This window comes from Papio anubis, chromosome 5, assembly GCF_008728515.1.
Source record: "Papio anubis isolate 15944 chromosome 5, Panubis1.0, whole genome shotgun sequence".
In the NCBI taxonomy this organism is placed as follows: Eukaryota; Metazoa; Chordata; class Mammalia; order Primates; family Cercopithecidae; genus Papio; species Papio anubis.
This window is the reverse complement of record NC_044980.1, coordinates 28,136,516-28,161,414: the sequence shown is the minus strand read 5'-3', so window position 1 is coordinate 28,161,414 and position 24,899 is coordinate 28,136,516. Positions and strand designations below refer to the sequence as shown.

The window sequence follows — 24,899 nt, the reverse complement described above, 5'->3', positions numbered from 1 at the left end:
TATGTTTTACATGCACATAGGTATACATATGTGTATACATATGTTTATTGTATATGCTGTATATAACAATATACATATATAAAATTATGTGTATTTCTCTGCAATATATCTATTATATCTATTTTCAGAGAAATAGATATAATTCCATCTATTTCTATGGAGAATCTTAATGTGAGAGTTAAATCTGATTTATGGAGAAAAGTATAAGGCAAAGGAAACAAAAGTGAACAAGGACAAGACTTAAGTGCTGATGATTCAAAAACAGATATGGGATTAATTTGAGAGGAATATACCACATATAGTAAGTAATAGCAATCAGCGTAACAAAAGGTCATGAAAATATCATTAGAGTTGAGCCACAGGGCAATCTGCAAAAAATTTCCTTCCTTAACACAGTAGCTCATTTGACAATTTCCTGAAATAAAATTTGACACTGTCCTAGATATCCTCTGTCCTGTTTTTTCTTGAATTAGGAAGTCTTAGGAAATTAAATTTATGCATACATACAGATTTACAACACATACAAATTGTTTATTCAGTAGCTTTTTTGAAATAATGGTATTTGGAAAGCTTTTTTGGAGAAAACTGTACAGAAAAATTTTATCATTTTTGCATAGCTAATTTTTCCTTGGTAACTAACTAAACAATTGTTAGCTTTAAGAATTGCTATGATATCATTCGATTTCAACCAAATCGTTCTCAAAATTTACTCAATACCACAGATTCTAGTAAGACAATATCAAATGAAAAATTTTCAGCACAATGCCAGGTTTGGAAAAGAATCTAAAAAATGTGTGTGTGTGCATGTGTGTGTATTCGTGTGTGTATACACTGAATGATAATGATGTAACATCCATTATCAATCTGTGATGTGTGCGAGCTTCTTCAATGTCTTTTGAAATGACTTTTTAAGCCTGGACTGAAAAACATTTTTAAGCATATGCCAAAGCCTTCTACATCAGTGTGTTACATTTATCAAAGTCTCTCACAGAAAAAAAAAAAAATGATCATCAAGAATCCCTGATTTAATCACCTGACACTATCACTTTCCAAATGATGATCATTTCACACCCTTTCTTCACCACCCACTACTCGTCACCAACTATCAAGCTGTTTCTTCATTCTTTGACAAGTTAAAACACATTTGTTAAATTTTATATACTAATTATATTTACTTTCAATTTTATTTTGTTTTTTTATGTTTATTACAATTTATTTTATGTTTATTACTGATATAAACTTTTTAAATTATTTCATTGATATATTTTACTATCTTTGATAATTAATTGAAAAACTTCTTCTAGAATGGAGGATGTGCTTAATTTTTTACCTCATTAAATTGTCAGCCTTCCACTCAGTTGCAGAGTTTACATGAACTCATTTAAGACTTTAAGAAAAAACAGCTTTTTACATTGTTTCTTTTCTCTTATGAAAATGGAATAAATATTTTTACCGTATGTATTAGGGTTGTGCAGAGAAACAGAAGCTGTGCGATACGAAGTGTGTCTACTTAAGGTGAACATGTCAACCTGTTTTAGTGTAGGGAGAGATTTATGATTTTGAAAAAGTGGCTCATGGGATTCTGAAGGCTGACAAGTCCCAAAATCTGCAGGTCAGTAGGCAAGCTGGAGAGCCAGGAGTGCTGATGGTTTAATTCCAGTCTGAGCCCAAAGGTGTGAGCAAAAGGAGAAATGATTGCGTCGTTTCAGTTCATCAGCCAGCAGGTTTGAGACCCTGGAAGAGCCAATGATTCCCTCTGAGCCTGCAGGCAGGAAAAAAAGTCAATGTCCCAGTCTAAAGGTTGTCATAGAGAAATCATTCTACCTTTACTTTACACAGGGGAGAATCAGTGATTTGTTCTATTCAGGCCTTCAGTTGATTTTGTAGGATCACCCATATTAAGGAGAGCCACTTGGCTTACCCATTTTATAGATTTACGTGCTAATCTCATCTTTTCTTTTAGTATTCATATGTTTTATTTTAATATTTACTTCAGAAAACTTGTAAACTATTTCTCCTCTTCTTTGAGATGCAAATCTTTTTAAAAAGTATTTGTCAGTGTTACAACCCAGAAAAGTCTTTTTCAAGAAACTATGAGCTATCCCTGTGAAAGACAAACATCAAGAAATATAACACCTCTCACTCCCAGTTTGTGTGGCAACATAGAAGTCTAACTTCAGCCTAACTTCAGGCTCCCAGTTCTAAGTGTTAAAACTGTCTTGTCATGATGATGAAAGAAAGTTTATTTTCCTGAAGGTCAAGTCAATTAGCAAAGGTAGATGGCCTACAATCCCTCACTTCATTCTTGAAATCTTTCCAGCTCTTTGTTTTAGGAGCATTGACCTCGGACTAAAATTCTGGCTTCTCTACCTATTACAGTAGACTTGAATACAGTCTTTCTTGCCTGGATAACATTGTCTTTTACAATTTTTGCTTTGTTAACACGGAAGGAACAATTACAATCAGGTCTCTATGGCAGAAAGAAATATGTAGTGTTTTTAAGTGACAGAAAGGTGTTATGATTCTGTATAATAAGCAAAATATTTGTGAATATGCTTGTAGATACAATCAAAGCCAAATAATGTAAAGTCTTCACGGGTTTCTTTTTGCAGCTAGAAACTATGTGAATAGTGATTACTAGAATATGGCATCATTTGGATTGTTTGTAATCATGCATTTTAGGTGTTATGTGGTACATAAACTATGAGTCCAATTTTAGAAGAAAAAAATTTAGCTACAATTTTCACAGTTCATATGAATCTTATGATGGTTTATGACATAATAGTGACAGATATAGAAAGCATTTTTTAAAATGGTACATATTTAAGGTAGAATTGGCAAATCTGGTTTGCAGATTGGAGAAAGATTAAAGAAAAAGGAAGATTTTGTGTTTCAGAAACTAAGTAACTGTCAACTAAATTATATTCAACAGCAAGAGAATGAGAGTCAAAGTAACAGTAGCTTTCAAGACATAAACTTATTTCTCTTTCATGCAAACTTCAGAAATGAACTCAAGTCTAAATTTTTCAAAGTTCTCATGGGCCATGGCTCACTATTCTTTCATCTTTGAGATGTTTTCTTCATCTTCCTAGTCTTAAGATGACAAAATCTTCATTACAGAAAGCAATCTGGATATACATAAGAGAAAAAGGAGAGAAGCTACAGTATATACCCAACAATTGATTTTTTAAAGTTCCTGGAAACTACCACATAAAAATATAACTTATATCTTAATGAATGGCTTTTGTCTTAATAGAAACATGACTGCTTATACCTAGCTAATATTTGTTTTTGGTTTTAATAATAAATTATTTGATAATTCTTAAAATAATATTTTAGAATATTTTCTTCTATTTGATTGGAAGTTATGGAAAATGGATATTATAAGACCAAAAGGAGATTTGGCAAAACACCTAATTATGGTTCTAAGTTTACCCAGCTGAGAGTACTGGCACACAAATGGCCAGATGATTCAAATCTACATAATTAGCATCCTAACCTGGGGCTATATAATAAAGTGGTAGCAAAGAACAATCTCTCAATCTCATGTATTTAGTATTATTACATTGGGATGATGTAAACTGACTATATCCATGCCGACAAGATAGTGACAAGGTAACAGTCCTGAAATTATGATAAAAGTTGTACAAAGGAGAAAGAGGGAGAGAGACCAGAAGAAAGTACCTTAGTGACATCGAAGAATGGCTTTAGTTCCCCCTTTCCCTGCTTATTCTCTCTCTTTCTCCTCTCTCTCTGTCTGATACCCTCTAATCTTGAGCTTTGTTTCTTTTATATACAATAAAATTACTTCCGAATTATATTTCTGAATATGCTTGCAAGAACATAAGGTAAATATATATTCTAAAAGTCAGAGATCTTCGCATTTTTATACATGGATATATTGCAAGAGAGCCTGTGACAAGACCTGGAAGGTGCATGTGCATGTGTAGGCTCATTGTGTGTGTGTGTGTGTGTGCACATATTGAAAACTTAAGAGTCAAGAATGGTAGAAAAATAGTTCTCACAAGTAAGTGAATTTAGCATATAGAATTGGTCAAGCTATTTTGGGGATGGAAGCAATGCAGATTGTTTCTAGGTAGCAATCATTGTTACCTGTTGTTGAAGCAACTGAATGTACCGTTACCTTTTCTTTTTCTTTTCAACATATTTTAAGTTCAAGGGTACATGTTTAGGTGTGTTACATAGGTAAACTTGTGTCATGGGGGCTTGTTGTATAGATTGTTTCAACAATGGGTATGAAGCCTAGTACCCATTAGCTATTTTTCTTGATCCTCTCCCTCCTTCTATTCCCCACTCTCTGATAGGCCCCAAAGTGTGTTGCTCCCCTCTATGTCCATGTGTTCTCATTATGTAACTCCCACTCACAAGATAGAACACGTCTTATCTGGGTTTCTGTTCCTGCATTAGCTTTCTAATGATAACGGCCTCCATCTCCATCTATATTCCTGCAAAAGACATTATCTTGTTCATTTTTATGGTGGCATAGTATTCCATGGTGAATATGTGTATTATTGCTTTTTCTATCAGAACTCAAGAAATATACTCGGCAAGACTGAACTCTAGGAACCTTTTCAGAAATACTGAATGTGTCTGTGAATTAATGCCACTTCCCAAGAGTTCATATCTTTCTAGAAGGGGCTTATTCAAAAAAAACCTGTGTGAGGCTATTTTATAGGAAGTGTTTTATACCTTTGGAAAAATATCTGACAATGAGAACATTGAGAGAAAATCAAGCATCTTGGGAAAATCTCAAATTTTGGTTTTATTTCCTTAATTGAATTTTGCAAATAAAAGCAAAGTCATAAAAAGCATAACTGGTGGGTGTTAAGATTAGGAAAACCAAGAGAAATATGTTAAATCATATATCTCATCACACAATTTTCCTGCTATATTATGCTTATGGAAATAACAGTCCCCCATTATTCTATTTGAAATGGAATGACTTGCTTACCATCTGGGAAATAAGAGTGGACTAACATTTCTTACTACTCCAAACAGTTGTTTTATAATTCTCTGAGTTTACCTCAAGATCAAAACTAGAAAAAATGAGGCCTTGCAATGTAAAAAAAAAAAGTTCAAGGTTATTGCAAACATACAGAAATTATTAGAGAAAAAAGCAGCTTCTCGGATTACAGTACCATAAACTAACAGGAAAGCTAATAGTGTATAATTATAATAGAATTCTAAGGTGGAGGAATGCCTATTTTTCAACTCATTCTATAAGGCCAGAAACCAATTATAGTATTTAAAAAATCCAAATCACATAGATATAAAAACTCTTCTAATTTTAGGATGTCAAACCCATTATCCATTTTCATAAATCTCTTACAAATTGAAGATAGAAGGAAAGTTTTTCTCCCTGATTAGGATTATCTCCAAAGCTTTTTTACCTTTTAAAAAGCTATTTAGTAAGGAAAGATCAAAAGTTTTTCCCCAATCCAGAAAAACACAGAGATATTTGCTTTCACCACTTGTATTTAATATTATACTAGCTATTCTATCCACCGCAATACAATAAGAAAAACAAATAAATAAAGATTGTGGAGGAAGAAGTAAAACTTTTTATATACATATAACACGACCATCTATGTAAAAAGTTTGATAGAATCTACAAAAGAACTACTAAGTTTAGAAAGACTGCAGAGTTCAAGGTCAATGTATACAAATAAACACATTATATTTCTCTACAGTAGCAGTGAAAACCCCAGTAGACATATTTGTATTAACTGGTACTCTGACCCAAAAATTTATCCTAATATAAAAATAAATATTCAGGCACTATCATATAACAAATACACAATTTAAATGAAAATGTAGACTTAAATATTTATTATAGGCTGGGTGCGGTGGCTCAAGCCAGTAATCCAGCACTGGGAGGCGAGGCAGACGGAGGGGAATCCAGAAGTCAGGAGATCGAGACCATCCTGGCTAACACGGTGAAACCCGTCTCTACTAAAAAATACAAAAAACTAGCCGGGTGGTGGCGGGCGCCTGTAGTTTTTATTATAAAATTTAAAACTGTCTCAAAACATATGAAAGTAAAATCTTCATATTTATATTAAGCAAAGGGTTTTTATTATTAATGTATGACACCAACACACCTCAAACAATTACAAAATAACTTCTGCTCTTTAAAAGGCACGTTCAGAGAAAGAAAATACATGTCGTACAATGGAAGAAAATCATTTAATGGTATGTGAAACAAATATTTTTATCTAGAATATAAAAATAATTTTGAAACTTCAGTTAAAGAAACAAAAACAAATGAGGAAAAGAGGTAAACAAGATACACTACGAAATAAGATACACTGAACAAGACTAAACATGAAAATACTATTAAAAGATTCTAAAAATCAGTAGACACTAGGGGAATTCAAGTTAAAATTGAATGAGATGCTGCTCCAAACCTATCAAAAGGTCTAAAAGGAAAGAATGATCATACCAAGTGTTGGCAAGGCTATAGAGAAAATTATGACTATCATTAATTGCTGACGAAAACACAAATGATGCAACCACTTTGGAAAACTGTTTGACAGTTTATTACAATGTTGAAAATATGCCTACTGTATGACCAAACCATTCTATTTCTTGGTGTTTACCCAAGATATATGAAAATATATAGCCATGGAAATACCTATAATTTCATTTTCATAGCAGCTTTATTTGTGCTAGCACCAAGCAGGGTCTCACTCTGTTGCCCAGGGTTGAGTGCAGTGACATTATCACAATTCACTGCAGCCTCAACTTCTCTGGCTCAAGACTTCTCCCACATCAGCCTCCCGAGTACCTGGGACTGCAGGTACATGCCACTACACCAAGCTAATTTTGTCTATTTTTTTTCTAGAGACAAAGTCTTACTATGTTGCCCAGGCTGGTCTTAAACTTCTGAGCTCAAGAGATCCTGCTGCCTCAACTTCCCAAAATGCTGGGATTATAGGCATGAGCCAACAAGTGTGGCCATGAATAAACTTTATGAAATAAGAAAAGCAACATCAAAACAATATCCACCAAAAATAGAGTTAATATAATAAAGAAATAGAAGCATCTCTTGAATACATATCAAGATATTAAAGTAATATTAAGAAATCAAGTTTGGTAAGTTTTTAAAACTCAACTACTGGAACTAAAAATAAATACAATTATGAGTTCAGTGATTTAAAAATAATATAAGAAAAATATGAATACTTAATGATCAAATAAATTAATATAAGATGGTTATATTTGTAGATATATAATCTTAATCTATACAAAAGCAGTTTAAAAATAAATTGATAATTTGAGTAATTATTTATCATATAAGAATTTGAATCACTTTACAGAGATCAAATATTGCTTTAAAATATTTACCAAATACTCAAGAAAGATAAAATCCCAATCTTACACAAATTTGTTGAGGCTGTAATATAAAAGAAACCTACCCTTAGAGTTTATGCTGACATAATATTATTTTGGTTGGGTCATTTTCAAAGCAGATGCCAAGATAATAAATCCTGTGAAAAAAAAAAAGAAATTTTTCTAAAAAGTTCAGATTTGTAGATAACATATACCAAATTTCTAATAACACAAAATCCCTAACTTATAAATGCTTTTATGGAAAATTGGATAACAGAACTCTTTATAGCATGTTTTCATAAAGGCATCATTATATTCAAACTGCATATAAAAGAATGTAACATTTTAGATAAATTTCCCTAAATCCTTGGATAAAAATATAGTATTTAAAATCCTGAAATTTCTACTAACCTGATCTCTAAATTCACTAGTGTTTCCACAAAATTTAAGCAACATTTTAAGAAATTGAATAAACATATTCTAAAAACATATAGAAAAGTATATGGAAAAATTTGGCAAAGCAGTATAATAAAAAGAAGGTGTCCCTAACAGATATGGCATATTTCACCACTAAAGTGATTTTAAACTTGTAATAATGGCAATGAAAGAGACAAACAAACAATGAAATAGAAGAGAGTTAAAGACACCCCCACACACACACACACACACACCTGGTATACAAAGAGCTTTTATGATTACTCAGTGAGACAAGATACAGTATTTAGTAAATGATGTTGAGAAATTTGGCTAATTCTGTGAGAGAAAATTAAACCAGTTCTGTAATACACAGCATGATAGAAAAACAAACTCAAGCTATGTTAAGAGCATAATGGAAATAACTAAAATAAATGTGAAATGAGAAAGCACTTCATAAACAAGGCACAGAAAGTGAAAATCATGATAGGGCTTTTTTGTTTACTAAGTACTAGAGTTCTTAATCTGAATGGGATGGAGACCACTGAATAGTTTTAAGCAGAGAGAGACATGATATGATTTGGGCTTTAGAAGGACCACTATTTGTATAGTATTGAGAATAGACTCTAGTGAGTTGGAGTGCAAGAAAGGAGATCAGTTATGAGGACATCATAGCAATTCAGCAGTGAGATCAATTAGCTTGACTAAGTGGTGGCAAAGAAGGATAGGTTATGTGGTGGTTTATGGCATGTTTTGAAACTACAGTGAATGAGATTTCTTGAAATGTCTAATATGGGCATATTAAGAAAACAAGAGAGAATGAATAACCAGTTTTTTACCAGAGACTGGGAAAGTGAGGACACCAAAAACAGGAAGACTGCAAGTTGAAGTAGATCTGATAAGAAATTAGAAATTCGGTTTGGGTCCTGTGGTTTTACAATGTCTTTTCAACTGGAGATCTTTGAGTTTGGAGTAAAAAATCTGGAGATATAAATTTAGGAATCATCAGGGTAAAGACAGTATTTAAAGATCTGGATGAGAGTGGGTGAGACAAATATAGGTAAGAATGAAGATAAAGAAGAAGCAAGTCCTAAGAATCATGCCTTTCTCAATTTTAATTGGGATTGTTTCTTCATAAATGGCTTTAATTTACATACTTTACTCTGCATTATACATAGTATCAAGCACAATGTGTGCCACTAAAATTTATAAATATATATTAATGAATAAATAGAAAATATTTGATTATAAATGGGGTAAAATTGCCAAATAGCATCAACATGTGTGTTGTCAGGAACCCAAAAAGAGAAAGCCACAGAAATTGTCCTAGATATGCCCAAGAATCAGAGTTGAAAAAGTACTCAGAAATCATCTTTCTCAATTTCTAAGATCTAGAAAACAAAAATTAACATGTCACAAATTAATCAGCTAATTAGTGAAATATTAGGATATTAGCTCAGATCTTCTATATCCTACTCTACCATTCCTTCTACTCCAGCAAGATAGAGCAGATATATCTGAACATGAAAACTAATTTAAAAAACTGAAAAACCATCTGGATTAAGAGAAAAACAAGTAATAATTTATTTAAACTTTAAAAATCAAATTTAGATTTCATTTTTATGAATACATGTTTTCATATTTTTTTCTGCTGTGTTTTCTTCAAGGAAAAGACTTTTGATACTTTAATAGTGAAAGAAACTTGAAGATTTTTCCAAAGTATCTTAATACTAAAAAAAACTCTGTATGTTGTACGTAGTCTATATAGTCCCCAAGTTAATCTCTTTAATATTTTTCTCTATATTAAATCTAATATTAAAATAATTTCATACCTCAGTTTCCTAATTATACTTTCATATGCTACATCAATATAAAAATCAGTATCTTGAAAAGCACTGTAAGACGAATATGAATGAAAACATAAATGGAATTTTTGAATGTGAAAGTTAATACACCAATTACTATAAGAAGCTTAGAAGAAATGAAATCTATTGGTTTTTGGCTAAATAACAAGATAAAGTGACAACACCACATACAAATTGTTAACAACACATTTAACATTCCAGATTTTCACCACTGAATGTCTAATTAATACTTAAATAAGCAGGCAGCTTGAAACTTTGTAATTCCAACATCTGCACAATGTTACAAATTCTTTAGATTTGAAGTTTTTGAAGATAATGTATAACCACACTGAAATTAATATCATATAATATATAGTGTTACATTACTTTTTCTTTTTTTTAAATACCTTTTTTACCTTGCTTGTAATACTTATTTGCTTTCCTTTGGAATCATGACATAAGAAGATAATCTGTTACTCTGAGCAGGGTCACCATATTATATTATACACACACACACACAAGTTTTATTTTCTTTTCCTGGCTTCATCTTTCACTGGCTTGCTATCAGTCAAATACAGAATTGGAAAAAAGTTATGGGGGCAAAAGACTTAAGAAATACCAATCAGGCAGACACAGTGACTTGGCACCTGTAATCTCAGCACTTTGGGAGGCTGAGGCAGGTGGATAGATTGAACTCAGGATTCGGAGACCAGGTTACATGGTGAGATACCCGTCTCTTTAAAAAAAAAATACAAAAATCAGCCGGGTGTGGGTGGCTGCTTTCCTGCAGTCCCAGCTACTTAGGACCTTTGGGGTGGAGAATCACTAACTTGGGAGGCGGTTTCGTGTGGTCTTTCTGTGCCCTTATTTCTGGGGATGAAGGGAGTCTCTCTCTCTCTCTCTCTGTTTCTCTAATTCTCTTTCCACCTGCCTTTTTTTCAATCATTTTTGGTCTTGATATTTCTCTTTGAAGAATTTATACAGTACGCTAATACCTTTGTTGCTAATATAGACTGCTATGTTACATGGCGGGTTTCCTAGAACTTAGAAAATGTGTTCAGAGGTGTTCTGTAAAGTTTCTTAGCACAAAAAGATGAATAAAAATAAAAATAGTAAAATAAAATAGAAAGTTACATAGGGACACTTTGGGAGATTACTAGTCTCTTAGTTCACAGTGAGTTATTTTTAGTGTTTGTGTCTAAACACGCAAGTTAACATATTATAAATATGTGCAGTTTTGTTTTTTTTGTTTTGTTTGACGGGTCAGCACATCACCGGCTGGAGTACAGTGGCCGGATCTCAGCTCACTGCAAGCTCCCGCTTCCGGGTTCACGCCATTCTCCTGCCTCAATACCGGCTGGGTTCGGTAGCCCGCCACCACGCCCGGCTAATTTTTTGTATTTTAGTAAGACGGTTTCGTGGCTTGGATGGTCTTGATATTTTGGTCGCCCGTCGGCCTCCCAAAGTGCTGGGTGCGAGCGGGCTTTTGCGCCCGGCCATATGCAGTTTTGTGCTCATCAATCATATCTCTACCAGCCATTAAAATTTTATTTAGGCTTCCTCTTGATACTCTTCTCCTAATAAAAGATACTACTAACTGGGCTGTGGACAGGATTTATACTTTTATTATAGGGTGTTGTTGATCACACATTTAAATGTAATTAAACTAAAGGATTCTTGTATGTTATGTGGTAAAATGCGTGGAATCTGTATAGTGAAGAGATATGAACATTATTAAATTTCCTTTTTTTTTTTTTTTTTTTTTTTTTTGAGAATGAGTCTTTGCTCTGTCACCAGGCTGGTGCAGGTAGGCAGAACTCGACTCACTACAAGCTCCACCTCCTGGGTTTCACACCCCATTTCTTCTGTCTCCAGCCTCCCAGTAGCTGGGACTGCAGGCGCTCCCAGCCACCTAAGCCCAGCTAGTTTTTTCTATTTCTTAGTAGGAGGCGGGGTTTCACCGTGTTGCTTAGGATGAACTGCTGATCCTGACCTTGTGATCTGCATGCGTCGGCCTTCCTAAGATTTTCTTTTTTTTTGTTTTGAAATAAGGTCTCCTCTGTAACAGGCTGGGTGGTGGCATGTAATGCTAAGCTCCATGCTCAGTTCCGCCATTCTCAGGCACCAGCCTCCGTGCTTCGGGACTTCTGGCCGCCACCTAAGCCCGGCTAATTTTTTTATTTTTGTAGAGACAGGGTCTTACCATGACACCCAAGCTGGTCTCAAAGTCAGGCCTTCAAAGGGATCTTCCTGCCTTGGCCTCCCCGAGTGCCAGGATTGCAGAGCTGAGCCCTGCACGCAAGCCAGCCCAGAAGCAGCACAAGAGCAGCCTGCTTGATTTCCCTGAGGTCAGGAGTTTTGAGACCCTTGCATGTATGGGTGACATAAAGCTATGAAAATAAAAAAATTGGCTGAACCATGGTCGGCTTTGGGCACCTGTCTGGTGCTCAGGAAAATGAGAACCAGATGCCAGACAGGCGGAGGTGCAATGAGAGCGAATTCACGCACCAGCCTGTTTCTTTGAAACGTTACGTATCATTGAAGATAAGACATTTAACATCTCTTTAATCCTACCTGGCTCTTTTAAGTAGCTAATTTCTTATTGAATCTGTGTAGAAATTTATATTTGCAGATTTTACCTATTTTTAATATATCGATGTAAATATCTTGATGAACACAGAAATATAAAAATATAAATAATAATAGAGTAGCACATCAGAACTGTAAACATTAAATCGAATCTGCTATTCAATGCTTATGCTGTGTTGTAACTTGGTTGATAAAGTCATACAACCAAGAATCATTTGAATAATCTTTGGCATGCACAACACAAGCTGAAAAATTAGAACACAAGACAAATGGCAATCTGGAACTTGAGTTCTTGTAAAGCAAATACAGCCGCTACCTAAAAGTCCCAGGATCAATAAAGAGAAGTTTGTGCAAATAAAGTCAAACTATCACAATTTAATTTAAATTATCCTGTTAATATTATGTTAAAATTCTATTTTAAAGCACACACTATGCTATTTTTGTCAAAATGACGGTTGGATTGAGGTAAATAAACGTACTTCTTAAAACCTCTCGCCATTCTCTTCTTGCAATATAATATTTTAATTGTAGAGAAGGAGTATCAAACATTTTGAGAGTCTATAAATCCTCTTTCTAATGTGAACCTTTCTTCATGCCTAGAGAACATCATATCCCACATTTTATTTTCACTTCGTGCCTCTAGGTCTAATTCCAGTGAGATTCATATTTTAGTTTTGTTTCCAAATATTTTCAAAAACTCCTATATCTGCAGCATCAGTTTGCTAACAGTTTACTCCTAAGCTAAATTTTAATCCAAATATTTTCCCTAATTACTGTCTAGGATAGATGACTTTAAAAGTTGCTCATTCTATTACATCTTTAGTGACTCTTTTTACAAAGACTCTAAAATAATTCGGCATTTGGGGACATCTAGACTTTAAATAGTTTATTCCACAGCACTCATACATCTTCCCATACAGGATTTTGCATAGTGCTAAAGCCCTCATCTGAGCCCCATAACTCATCCTAATTCCCCACTTTAGGACAATTAGCTACCATGCTGCTAATGAATGATTTTAAGACCAAGCATTCTTTCCCAATGGTTTGCCCAACTTTGTCTAAGAAATGTACCTTTGCCTTCCTGTGACCTAGAATCTCCTCTAAGCCTATCTCTACGATTGAATGAATGCAACCTGATACCAATGCCTACTCTATGCTACTTTCCTATCACTATTTCTTTTAAGCGGCTCTTCCCAATATTTCTAATGCCAAATCACTGTATGATCTTGATATTTCCAGCTATAGTCCATCCACCTCTCTTCCCCTGAGTAACTAGTCAAGGCACCTTTCAAGGACTACTTGCTACTCCTACATTTCTCTTCCTCGTATCTTATATCCTATCTTATATGACTACCATGTAATTCCTTTTCGACAAATATCTTAAGTAGGTATTTCCGGATTCCAAAAATCATCTAATCTTGACCCAGCACTAAATAAACCCTATTCTAGAGAGAATCATCTGAGTAACTTTGACCAGTGTGTGGAATACTTCCATTAGAAGAATTCAATATATTTAATAAGCTACAGTAAGTCATCAGAATTGAAGAATATAATAACCAAACACTAGAATACATTACCTACCCATGTGTAACTCTCTCGTGGGATTAGGGCCTCAACAGCTGACTTTATTTTAGAAAATTTCCACTTTCTCAAGTGAGGATTATGATAAAATATTCCTAAATTCTCAAAGAAGTTTGTCTTTAGTCAAGCCAAGCCCCACATGCATTTGTGTGTCTCCCAAAATTTCACCTGCTAGTCATTTGTATACATAAAACCAAAATTCTGTAATGTTTTTAATGTTCTTTTTCTTACTAGAAATAAAATCTGCATTTAGAAATTATTATATAATCTGTACATATTTATCTTGTTTTCTTTAAATGTGGATCCATAATTATTAAAATGTGGGCTCTTAATTTTGTGTATTTTTATTACTATAAAATATCAAGGAGTATATATGTTATTCATTTTAATTCAAACATTTGACAGCAGAAGGTGCTGAGCAAAGTTGCATTTAAGTTTTCTACTTACCTTCCACTTGGTTTGTTAAAACTCTTTATTTCAGTGGACTAGCTTTGATTCCACCCTGGAATCCAGCCTGGCTTTCAGAACAACGCTTCCAGAACAAGGCTGCCATTTATTTGAGATTTATAATGTCCCTACAGAGTCAATGCAAAAAAAAAAAAAATGCTGTAGTTTGTGGTTTTTGAATCAGAAAAGCTGTTGGCACTCCTTTGAAAAAATAAAGAACAGCATTGCATCCCGCAAGCTCTCTAACAGCACTGACCATTACCTACTAATCATTTTGAGCCAAATCTCTATTTCTTTCCTATGATTTATCCTTCTGAGATGATGTGGGCCTTTAGAAAATATACAGGTGCCTTTTCAAAGAAAACGGAAAAGACGGATTTATTTTTTTCTAAAATGATTTTATAAATTTGTTTAAGAAGACTTATTATATAAAGTAGTAATGGCTTGTTTAGAGTTACTTTTCATTTATTGTGAATTTTTTGATTTCTATAACCGGAAATCCGCATAATTACCAAAATTACAATTTCATCGCGATCTTTTTGCATTTTAGGATATTCTATGACATATGCTTTATGTAGAAAGTAAGATGAAGTTAAGTACTTCTAGTATGTTAGATACATCCGGAATCTCTATCAAGAAAAAAAAAAAAAAATGAAGCCGCCATCCAAAACTAATCTAACGTGAACTTCATTGTGTGTGTGTCTGTGTGTGAGTGTAAAGATTCCTTTAAACACCATTTTATCACGGCCTGATACCACGGGCCAACCACATAACTCCTGACTGGTCACAGAACAGCAGCTATGGGAAATGACAGTGACTGAGCACCACAGAAGAAACAAAATGGCTCTGTAGCTGAGACCCGTGGACCCAACCAGCCGAATTACAAACTACTGTTCGACCCAACGGTGTATCTAATCGTGAGATATAGATCACCATCACAATCTGACAAGAATCCATAGATAATAAATGCAGCCTGTAACACAGCCCACCAAAATGGTCAAAGGATCCCAGCTGAATTGTCTGGATGGTCCAAATACCACCTATAGGCAAAATCCAATCAATTTTCATGAGCTTAAAAGAAAAGGGCTAAGGTAAAATGAGTAATGCCATCACTTGCTTACAAGGTAAATCCTTATATTTTAAAGATAAAAGTAATTATCAAATCCAAATATTCTCTATAAGTCTACTGTTGGAAAGAGAAGATGCACTAACGATGGAATTACTGCCATTTTAAACCAGCAAGGGTCCCAAAAATAAGCGATAACCATTGCCTTAAACAGGTTTTCCAAATTCCTGTGCTTCCAGTTCGACACTGCTTTCAGAAATGGTGCATCTACAAAGGATACCTTTAAAAAAGGTGATACATATAGTTTTAAAGTGTAAAACTGGTTGATTGATTCCTTTTTTTCTTTTTAAGTAAACATTATATAAAAAATGAATCACAAACTATCCGGGTGATTGTAGATACAAAGACAAAATTATTCCACTAATTTTATTGATTCAGTGGAAAATATTATTAAGACACTGTAGCCTTGACAGGGAGAATCAAGGGTTGAGAATATGATGATTCAATTATGATTTTAAGAAAGCATTTAAATAACAGTGAAATGTCACCTATCTGCAGTATCAAAAGTCAGGCAAAAAATGTAAACTGTGGTGGGTATATTTTTCCACAGGTAGTACCTAAGTGGAAATAAAGTAGATACTGCACTCCTTACCTAGTTCACCAGTAATTTTTCATCAATAATTTTCTATGATGAAATGAATCTTTTTACCCTGTAAATTTATCGCTAATTTTCTCAATATGCCCATTCTAGAACTTCTGTGCAATTAATTAATTTTACCCAAAAACCTAGAAGTATAATTTACTGTAATTTACTTTGGTACCGTAACGCTGGACTGGGAAGCAAAATAAAACATCATAGCTAACGTACGCATCCCTCTATGGAGGGAAGAAATACATGATGATTTAATTATTATAAAAACTGTATAATAAAACATCGAGTCGCAACTACAGAGATGAAGCAGAAAATTGATCAAAGGAAAGATTTAGGAAAAAATCTAAAATAAGCATTCACTATAACTCTTTAACTGCAAGACAAAATGTGAGAAGATATAGTAATAAGTATGAAATTAATCAAGTACAGTGATTTATTTAGGACTCACAGAAGAAAAATATAGAATGACCGCTCAGTAAGTGTATATTTGGTACATGATTTCAAATAATTTGTTAAGCAACTTGATATTTTTATGTGTTTATCTATGTCTGTATATACCGTGCTGTGTGTGCATGTGTGTGTGTATTTGATACGTTATACCATGGCACTTCTACTTGCTGACCTTTTTTACAATGTACTTTTCTCACCTGTCTTACACATCTTCTTAGAAGGTGACTGATTACAGTAAATAGATATTTCTATATTATTTATATATCATGTATGTTCATATATCATATATATTCATATTTATAAAATATTCTTTGAGTATGATGCTAGGAAGATAGCAGTGTATATTTTTGCTCCTTTATAACTCTTGATCTTAGCCAAACAGTTGAGAAGCGATTTCCTTCCTTTATAAGAGCTACTAGGCATGGGAGGCTAAAAGTATTAAGATGTTTATATAAAATAGTCTTTGGTCTGTAATTAAAGTTTAAATCAAAACATGCATGCAGCTGTTGATTTAGGAGTAAAACACGAAAGAAAGAAAGAATATTAGAAAGAAGAAACAGCTATGGCCGGGCGCTGTGGCTCAAGCCTTTAATCCCAGCACTTTGTGAGGCAAAGGCGGACGGTTTACCTGAGATCAGGAGTTAGAGACCAGCCTGGCCAGCATGGTGAAACACCAGCTCTACTAAAACTACAAAAATTTGCCGGGCATGGTGGCATACACACACCTGTAGTCCCAGCTACTTTGGAGGCTGAGGCAGGAGAATCACTTGAACCCGGGATGTGGAAGTTGCAGTGAGCAGAGATTGTGCCACTGCACTCCAGCCTGGTTGACAGTGAGACTCTGTAAAAAAGAAAGACAGAAAGAAAGAGAGAGAAAGAGTGAAGGAGGGAGGGAAGGAGGAAGGAAGGAAGGAAGGAAGGAAGGAAGGAAGGAAGGAAGGAAGGAAGGAAGGAAGGAAGGAAGGAAGGAAGGAAGGAAGGAAGGAAGCTAAGAAAGTAGAAGCTATGTTTATTTGTGCTGTTTTTTAGATACTATATAGGCAATTTTCAGAAATATTTCTAGAAACAATATTTTTCCGTTATATAAAGAGTAAACTGAGTTGTAGGAAAGTTAAATGACTTATTTTATTTGATGTAGTGAGTGTCTAATATAACAAGAAATTGAAATGCAATCCAAGAAATCTGTATCTATGTTTTTGGCAGAAGTGTTGTCCTGTTGTCTTTTTCTCCACTTTATTTCTCCACTGTTCACTGGAATGCATTGAGAAGCAAGACAAATGAGAAACAAATATGCCAACATCTATAGAGCCATCAACTCTGTCAGCATCAGTGTTCTGATTCTTCTTGAAGAAATAAGCTTATTGATAGCGGCAGAACCTCTATGTGTTATTTTCCTATGTCCTACAGTGGAAATGTGATACAGAAAATATCCAAGGAATAATCCTCTCTACCAAAAGCTTGCCTGAGGCCAGGCACAGTAGCTTACACCTGTAACCCTTGCACTTTGAGAGAATGAGGCAGGAGGATGGTTGGAGCTCAGGAGTTTGAGACCAGACTGGGCAATGTACAGAGACCAGTCACTGCAAAAAAAATAAAAATTAAAACATTAAAAAGTAGCCAGGAGGCTGAAGTGGCAGAATCGCCTGAGCCAGGGAGGTCGAGGCTGCAGAGGCTGCAGCGAGCTTTGATCATACCACTGCACTCTAGCCTGGGTCGATAGACCAACACTCTGTCTCAAAAAAAAAAAAAAAAAAAAAAGGAAAATACTGCTTGCTGTATTCTTTCTTAATCTAAATTAAGATTACCGGCCGGGTGGCTCACTTTGGGGGGCCAAGGTGGGCAGATCACGAGGTAAGGAGATCGAGACCATCCTGGCTAACACGGTGAAACCCGTCTGTACTAAAAATACGAAAAAAATTAGCCAGGCGTGGTGGCGGGAGCCTGTGGTCCCAGCTACTTGAGAGGCTGAAGCAGGAGAATGGTGTGGACCCGGGAGGCGGAGCTTAAAGTCAGGAGAGATCGCGCCACTGCACTCCAGCCTGGGTGACAGAGTAAGACTGTCTCAAAAAAAAAGAAAAAAAAAATACCTAGCCAGTGATGTTATTTTTTCCTCTGGTGTCAAGTATATAGCATGTGCATTAAACCTAATGACGAAAGACCTAGCTAACTTATACTACAGTTAATGCAAATTTGTAAATTTTATTATTGAAAAGTAGAATTTCTTCTCCCTGATATTCTAATACTCATTTTAAGAATTTTTGTGGCCGGGCGCGGTAGCTCAAGCCTGTAATCCCAGCACTTTGGGAGGCCGAGACGGGCGGATCACGAGGTCAGGAGATGGAGACCATCCTGGCTAACACGGTGAAACCCCGTCTCCACAAAAAATACAAAAAAAAAAAACTAGCCCGGACGAGGTGGCGGGTGCCTGTAGTCCCAGCTACTCGGGAGGCTGAGGCAGGAGAATGGCGTAAACCCGGGAGGCGGAGCTTGCAGTGAACTGAGATCCGGCCACTGCACTCCAGCCCGGGCGACAGAGCAAGACTCCGTCTCAAAAAAATAAAAATAAATTTAAAAAAAGATTTGTTGTTATCTTTGGAACTGAAATTTTTTCTGCATTATCTTATTATATACACTTCTTATACATATAATTAAAAACTTATGGAACTCAGCCTAATTTTAGGATTTAGTATATTCTCTACATAATAAATAACCTACTTTGCTTGATTGATTAAGTCATTCAATTAATATACATAGACGTATAATTTATATTGAATGTTTCACTAACACATGTAAATAAGGCTGTCTAGTAGAAACTTTGATATTAACTGGGAATGATTATTTTAGTTGTGACTAACCACCTCTGATTCTTTCTCAGCATTGAGTTATCTGGGAAAACAAATGGTTAATTAAAATATAGCTTTTCCGAAGGATATCAGGAAGTTACTGCATCCCAGAATTGTAAATCCTAAAAAATAATCTCAGTTATCTCATATATATTGACATTTATATATGCAGCAGCACATCACCCATCTAATTAGATAATGCAATATAAATACTGAGAAATTAAAAATACATTCAACTAATATTTCGTATATTTTTTTAGTCCAAAAGGAACATCTTTATGGATGTTACTGAATAAAAATGTCTCTCCATTTTATTAGATTTTTATATTTTGTTCCATTCTACATTACTTGGCTGGAATATATTTCAGGTTTACTGCTTTCATAACGATACAGGTGAGTCTTACCAAATTTCAAAGCCACATAGACAGCATCTGTGAAGGCACCTTATAGATAAATAGTCCTATTCAAAGCCACATAGACAGCATCTGTGAAGGCACCTTATAGATAAATAGTCCTATTCAACTTGCTTTCCTGTTTTTGTTTTAAGGCAGACCAATACTTATAAGTATTTACTTGTATACTTGTATATATACTTGTACTTATCTCTAAGGATTGTCTTAGTTTAGAGACTGGTTCCTCTCAAGTATTTGATCCTTGCAACAGCTCTTTATGTGTCCAAAACGGTCTCTACAATTGTAATTTTTTCTTTTTTTTTTTTTTTTTTTTTGAAGACAGAGTATCGCCTGTCACCCAGGCTGGAGGGCAGGGCGCCTATCTCCGTCATCACTGCCAGCCCACTTCCTGAGATCTCTGCAGTTTTCTATACGAGACTTTTGCCAAGTGCTCTTGCGCTTCTTCAAATACGTCCGACAACAAATATGAGAACAGCCCTACTAAGTGTCGGTAATCATGCAGTAACATGATCTCATGGATCTTTACTTTTATACCCAAGAAAAGTGGGAGAGATATAAATAATGTGGATTTAATGATTTTTTACAAGCCCTTTGAGGATATTTTATTTTTATATGTATAATATAATTTCACTTTTTTTCCTGGCTACTTCAAGAACTAAGGGAAATATTGATCTCGCCAAAATTACATTGTTCTTAACTGCAAAGAGTTCATAACAAAAAGGGATAATGCCCTACCGTTCCCATGAATCAGTTATAATGGGTGCCTGCAATCTGATAATAGACTCCGTTTCTCTGCCGTGCAACTCTAAGTACGGGCTATCGGGCTACAGGAATTCCCAGCTCCCAGTCCAAGTTTCAGCAACCCACTGTCCCCTGCTGTACAAAACCCACGTGGCCCATCCTCTTGAGGTTTCCCTCTTGGTTGAATGTGTTAGTCCCATTGCTCTATACATCTTTAATGGATGGTTTTAAAATAGGTCAGATTACAAAAAGACAGGCTCTTAAATAAAATCGGACAATCGGGCCATGCAAATAGGAAAACATAAGCAAACTGGAAGCAAGAACTAAAAGAATGAAAAACTATGTAAAGACTAAAATGATACTTTTGAAAAAAAAAAGTTTGACTACACGCAACCCATATCCAGCCGAAGATTTATTGAGAAAAGTACAAGTAAAAAATATCTTTAACAGACAATAGCTGATGGAAAAAATCAATCAAAGGATTCAAGAAATTCTGGAAGCATCAAACAAGATAAACATACAGCAAAGCACACCTGGAAACATCATAATAAAACAACTGATAAACAAAAAACTTGGGGAGCAAACATCAAAAATATAAAGTGAAAGGAAAAAGATAAAGATACGTTATATTGCTATCTTCAAAGAAACAATAGTTAGCCTGAAGGCTGACTTCCGAGCTGAAATGATGAAAAGCAGAAGGCAAGAGAAGGACATTTTTAAAGAGCTAAAAATAATGTTAACAAAAAAATTCTACTCCCAATTCCCACCTAAAAATATTTCAAATATAAAAGATAAATAAGACTTTTCAAATGAATATAAAACGAACAGTGTTATCACTGCACCCAAAGTACGCTAAACATCTAATCTAGCAGGAAAAAAAAAAAAAAAAAAATCTAAGAGAGAAATAGAAAATACTTCAAAGTATAAAAATCAAAAGCATCACCTCACAGATAAAAATATATAAATACATTAAAATGAATGTTGACTCTATAAAAATGTAAAACAATGAATTATGAGAACAATAATACCAAAGTATTGTTCATAAGTAAAACTCACCTGGTTGAAGGTTGAGTTTACTATGCAAAATAAGATAAAATATAACTATTTCTTTATTGAATGATTTATGTTGTAAACTCTAGATATTCCACCAAAAAATGCAAGTAAGTAATCACCAGTTAGAAAATGAAACAATGAGTTGATGAATTCAAAGGATAAAAGAAAATAGAGATAATATTTAATGTTAAACGACTGGTCAATCATAGAATAAATAGTGTCATATCAGATATAAAGTTAAATATGTAAATAATTATACAGAATATAAATATTCAAATTAAAGATTGAAATGATCAGAGTGGAACAAGTACCAAAACCATTTTGCTGTACATGAGAACCCATAAAGGATATTGGATATGAAAGGTTGGAAAGTTTTTCTATAAAACTCTAACCAAAAGTAAGCTAGTGTATAGATATGTTGATATTTGATATAGCAAATTTTAATGCTGAAGTCCTCACATCACATGAACAGTTGTTTACACAATTCAATTTGGCAGAAATATTCAAAAATTTAAATATGCAGACATACAATAACATGCCTTCAAATAAGTTTAATTGACAAAGTTGAGGTAGATATAGAGAGCTCCACAATCATTAAGGAATATTCTTCAAAGAAACACCCAGGACACAGAATAAATCACAATGACAACTAGAAAAATAATTTACATGAATGCCAGTAAAGATATATCAACACTTGTCAGGTGTACTTAAAGTAGTGTTTACAGGATACATTGATCAATTTGAGGGTATATATTAGTATTAGTCAGTTCAAGCTGCTACAAAATATCATAGACTAGGGGCCAAGCAACAGAAATTTATTTCTTACAGTTCTGGAGGATGAGAACTCCAAGATCAAGGTGTTAGATGATTCAGTTGGCCCATGAGAACTGTTTTTCTGGCTTTCAGACAGCCATCTTTTCACTACGTCTTCACAAGACTGAGAGAGAGGGAGAAAGCAAGTTCTCAGATGTATCTTTTTATAAGGACACTATTCACATTATAAAGGGCCCACCTTCATAACCTTATTTAAACCTCATTAACACCCAAAAGTCCCACCCATTTCCAAGTACATTGGGATTAGGACTTTATGAATTTGGGCAGGGGGATACAATTCAGTTCCCATAAAAAGATCGATTTTTTCCAATATTGGAAAAGAGAAAATGCTAAAAATTAATGATATAGGCTTATATTTCATGAAGCTAGAAAAAGTACAGAAGAATCAAAGTAAAAATTTAGAAGAAATAGAATTATTAACGTACAACTAAGAGCAAAAATTATTGCAATAAGAAAAACTTACAATAGAGAATATTTTTAAAAGGTAGAATTAATTTTAAAAGCTAATGCAAAACAGACTAGTCAAGAAGAAAAGACAAAATTAGAATTACTTTTCTAAGTGTACAAAATGAGGCATTGCTAATAATCATAGTGCTAATAAGAGATTATTGTGTACGTTTGTTAATATTTTCTTGTTCTACATAATGCTTATGTGAGTGTTTTCAATTTGTGAATATTAATCAAGTTATATACTTAGGGCCAGTCTGTTTTCCTTGTGTATGTTGTACCTCATCAATAATCTTAAAATAAATAAAAATATATTATTGAAATTACTTTTTATGGGATGAATAGGTTCTCTGACCTGACTTGAAACGCATGTGCAGAAATAAAGTAACTATTACAAAAGAAACAATAACTGTGGACATTTCAGATTGGCCTAAAAGTTTGTTTCCAAATAAAAATGGCATTCATTGCATTCTAATAACCTTATATAAGGGACATTTTTAAAAAAGCATAACACTTTAGGTATATTACAATGATAGGCACCTAAGAGAAAATATTCTTATTTATCATTTCCTTCCAATGAAAATAACCATATTCAGAGATAATACATGTTATAGAATATAAATGCATTTTTGTACCTCTCTCTCATTCTGGATTACCTTTCATTTAAACCACACAAATATACGTTAACCAGGTCCTGGGAATAAAGATGAATAATTAAGTATGTTGGAAAAATAATAAAGTAAAGAAATGTTTAATAAAGTAATGATGAGCATTGTACATATTACAGATACATTAGATGAGCTTAATTAGGAAATCCTAATTTTGCAAGGGTACAAGTGCTTTCAGGTCAATAAATAAAATAACTTTATGTATGAGAGAAAATATACTCATCAAGAAAAATTAGCTATTTCACCTAATTAAAAAAAAAAAAAACAGGGTTCATTTATGGGTTCAAGGTTAACAGATTCATCTAATACATTTTTTAGCCTGTTTCTCAGGAATCCATTCATTCCTAATAAATCCCAGATTGTTCCCTTTACATACCTACAGAATCTGTGGTGTTACCTGATTTTTAACTGTGTCAGTTCTGTAGCTAGCAAAGACAAAGGCATTTTTAGACCCATCCGTAATTCTTTACCGGTTATTTGAGCTGACACTTTACATGTCAGAGTTTACTTTTAGAGCTACAAAAAGATGTTAGAAAGCAATAGGTGCAGCTGTTGTAGTTCTCGCTTCAGCTGTAGTAACAAGAGACATACTAACAGGCATTTAGTCTCCTAAATTCTATCTATCTCTTAACAGGCATTTAGTCTCCTAAATTCTATCTGTCTATCTCTTTGTCCACTTGAAATAGTTTGAAATAAGGCACAACATATAGCTGTATACTGACTATGAGCAGCGCTGGTTACTTTTCCCAGATCATAAAAGCTTTCAGGAATTCGTACTGAGCAAGACCTATATATAAATGAATATCAGGGAACACAAATTGCCAGAGTGAGCAAAAACATGACCTGAAAATTGACATATGGCAACAATAATACACTCTGAACTGTGATTTTCAAAAGCAAGAGTGACTAATTATGGAGATATAGTCTTTAATCATCTAATATTTTCTAATATAACTTTACTGATATTTAAGGGGAAACAAGTTATAAGGTTTTTTGAGGTAAAATTAGAATTTTGACTATAAACGCATTGAGTAGGAGAAACATGAGTGACGTAATTGCATTCTGGTCATGGATCAGAAGAAAAGAAATTTGGGTTAAAACATGTAAATGACCCAATTCAAAAATCTGGAACAATATTATTAATTTTCTCTCCTTTTCCACTGTGATTTAATGATCTCTGGATACACATCCATTAACAAAAAACATCAGAAATATCATTTTATACAGTGAACATACTTGATAGAAACTAATCCCCTCCATTTACTACCTTATAAATCCCAATGTTTTCTTTAAAACCCAGTATTAACGCCTCGCTCTTCTTAAGATGAACACATTTTCCTACTTCAATGGCTCCAAAAACACTTTATAGATACATTTACGTTGTTTTAAATTTTTTCATCTCACACTATTATTTATTTATGAATTTTCTTTATATATCTTTTCCCTTAGTATGGTACCTAGATCATGGATCATAATAAATCAAAATGAACATAAGAAAAATTTT

General features: G+C 34.0%; 1 long non-coding RNA gene across 1 annotated transcript; it reads right to left on the bottom strand.

The window, feature by feature from the left end:
• Positions 1–796: 796 nt before the first annotated feature.
• Positions 797–24,859, bottom strand: LOC116274877. The gene is made up of 3 exons (XR_004183676.1): positions 22,273–24,859; positions 7,440–7,511; positions 797–1,762 (listed from the first exon to the last, which is right to left on the bottom strand). It is a non-coding gene; the product is annotated as an uncharacterized LOC116274877 (long non-coding RNA).
• Between the last annotated feature and the right edge of the window lie 40 nt (positions 24,860–24,899).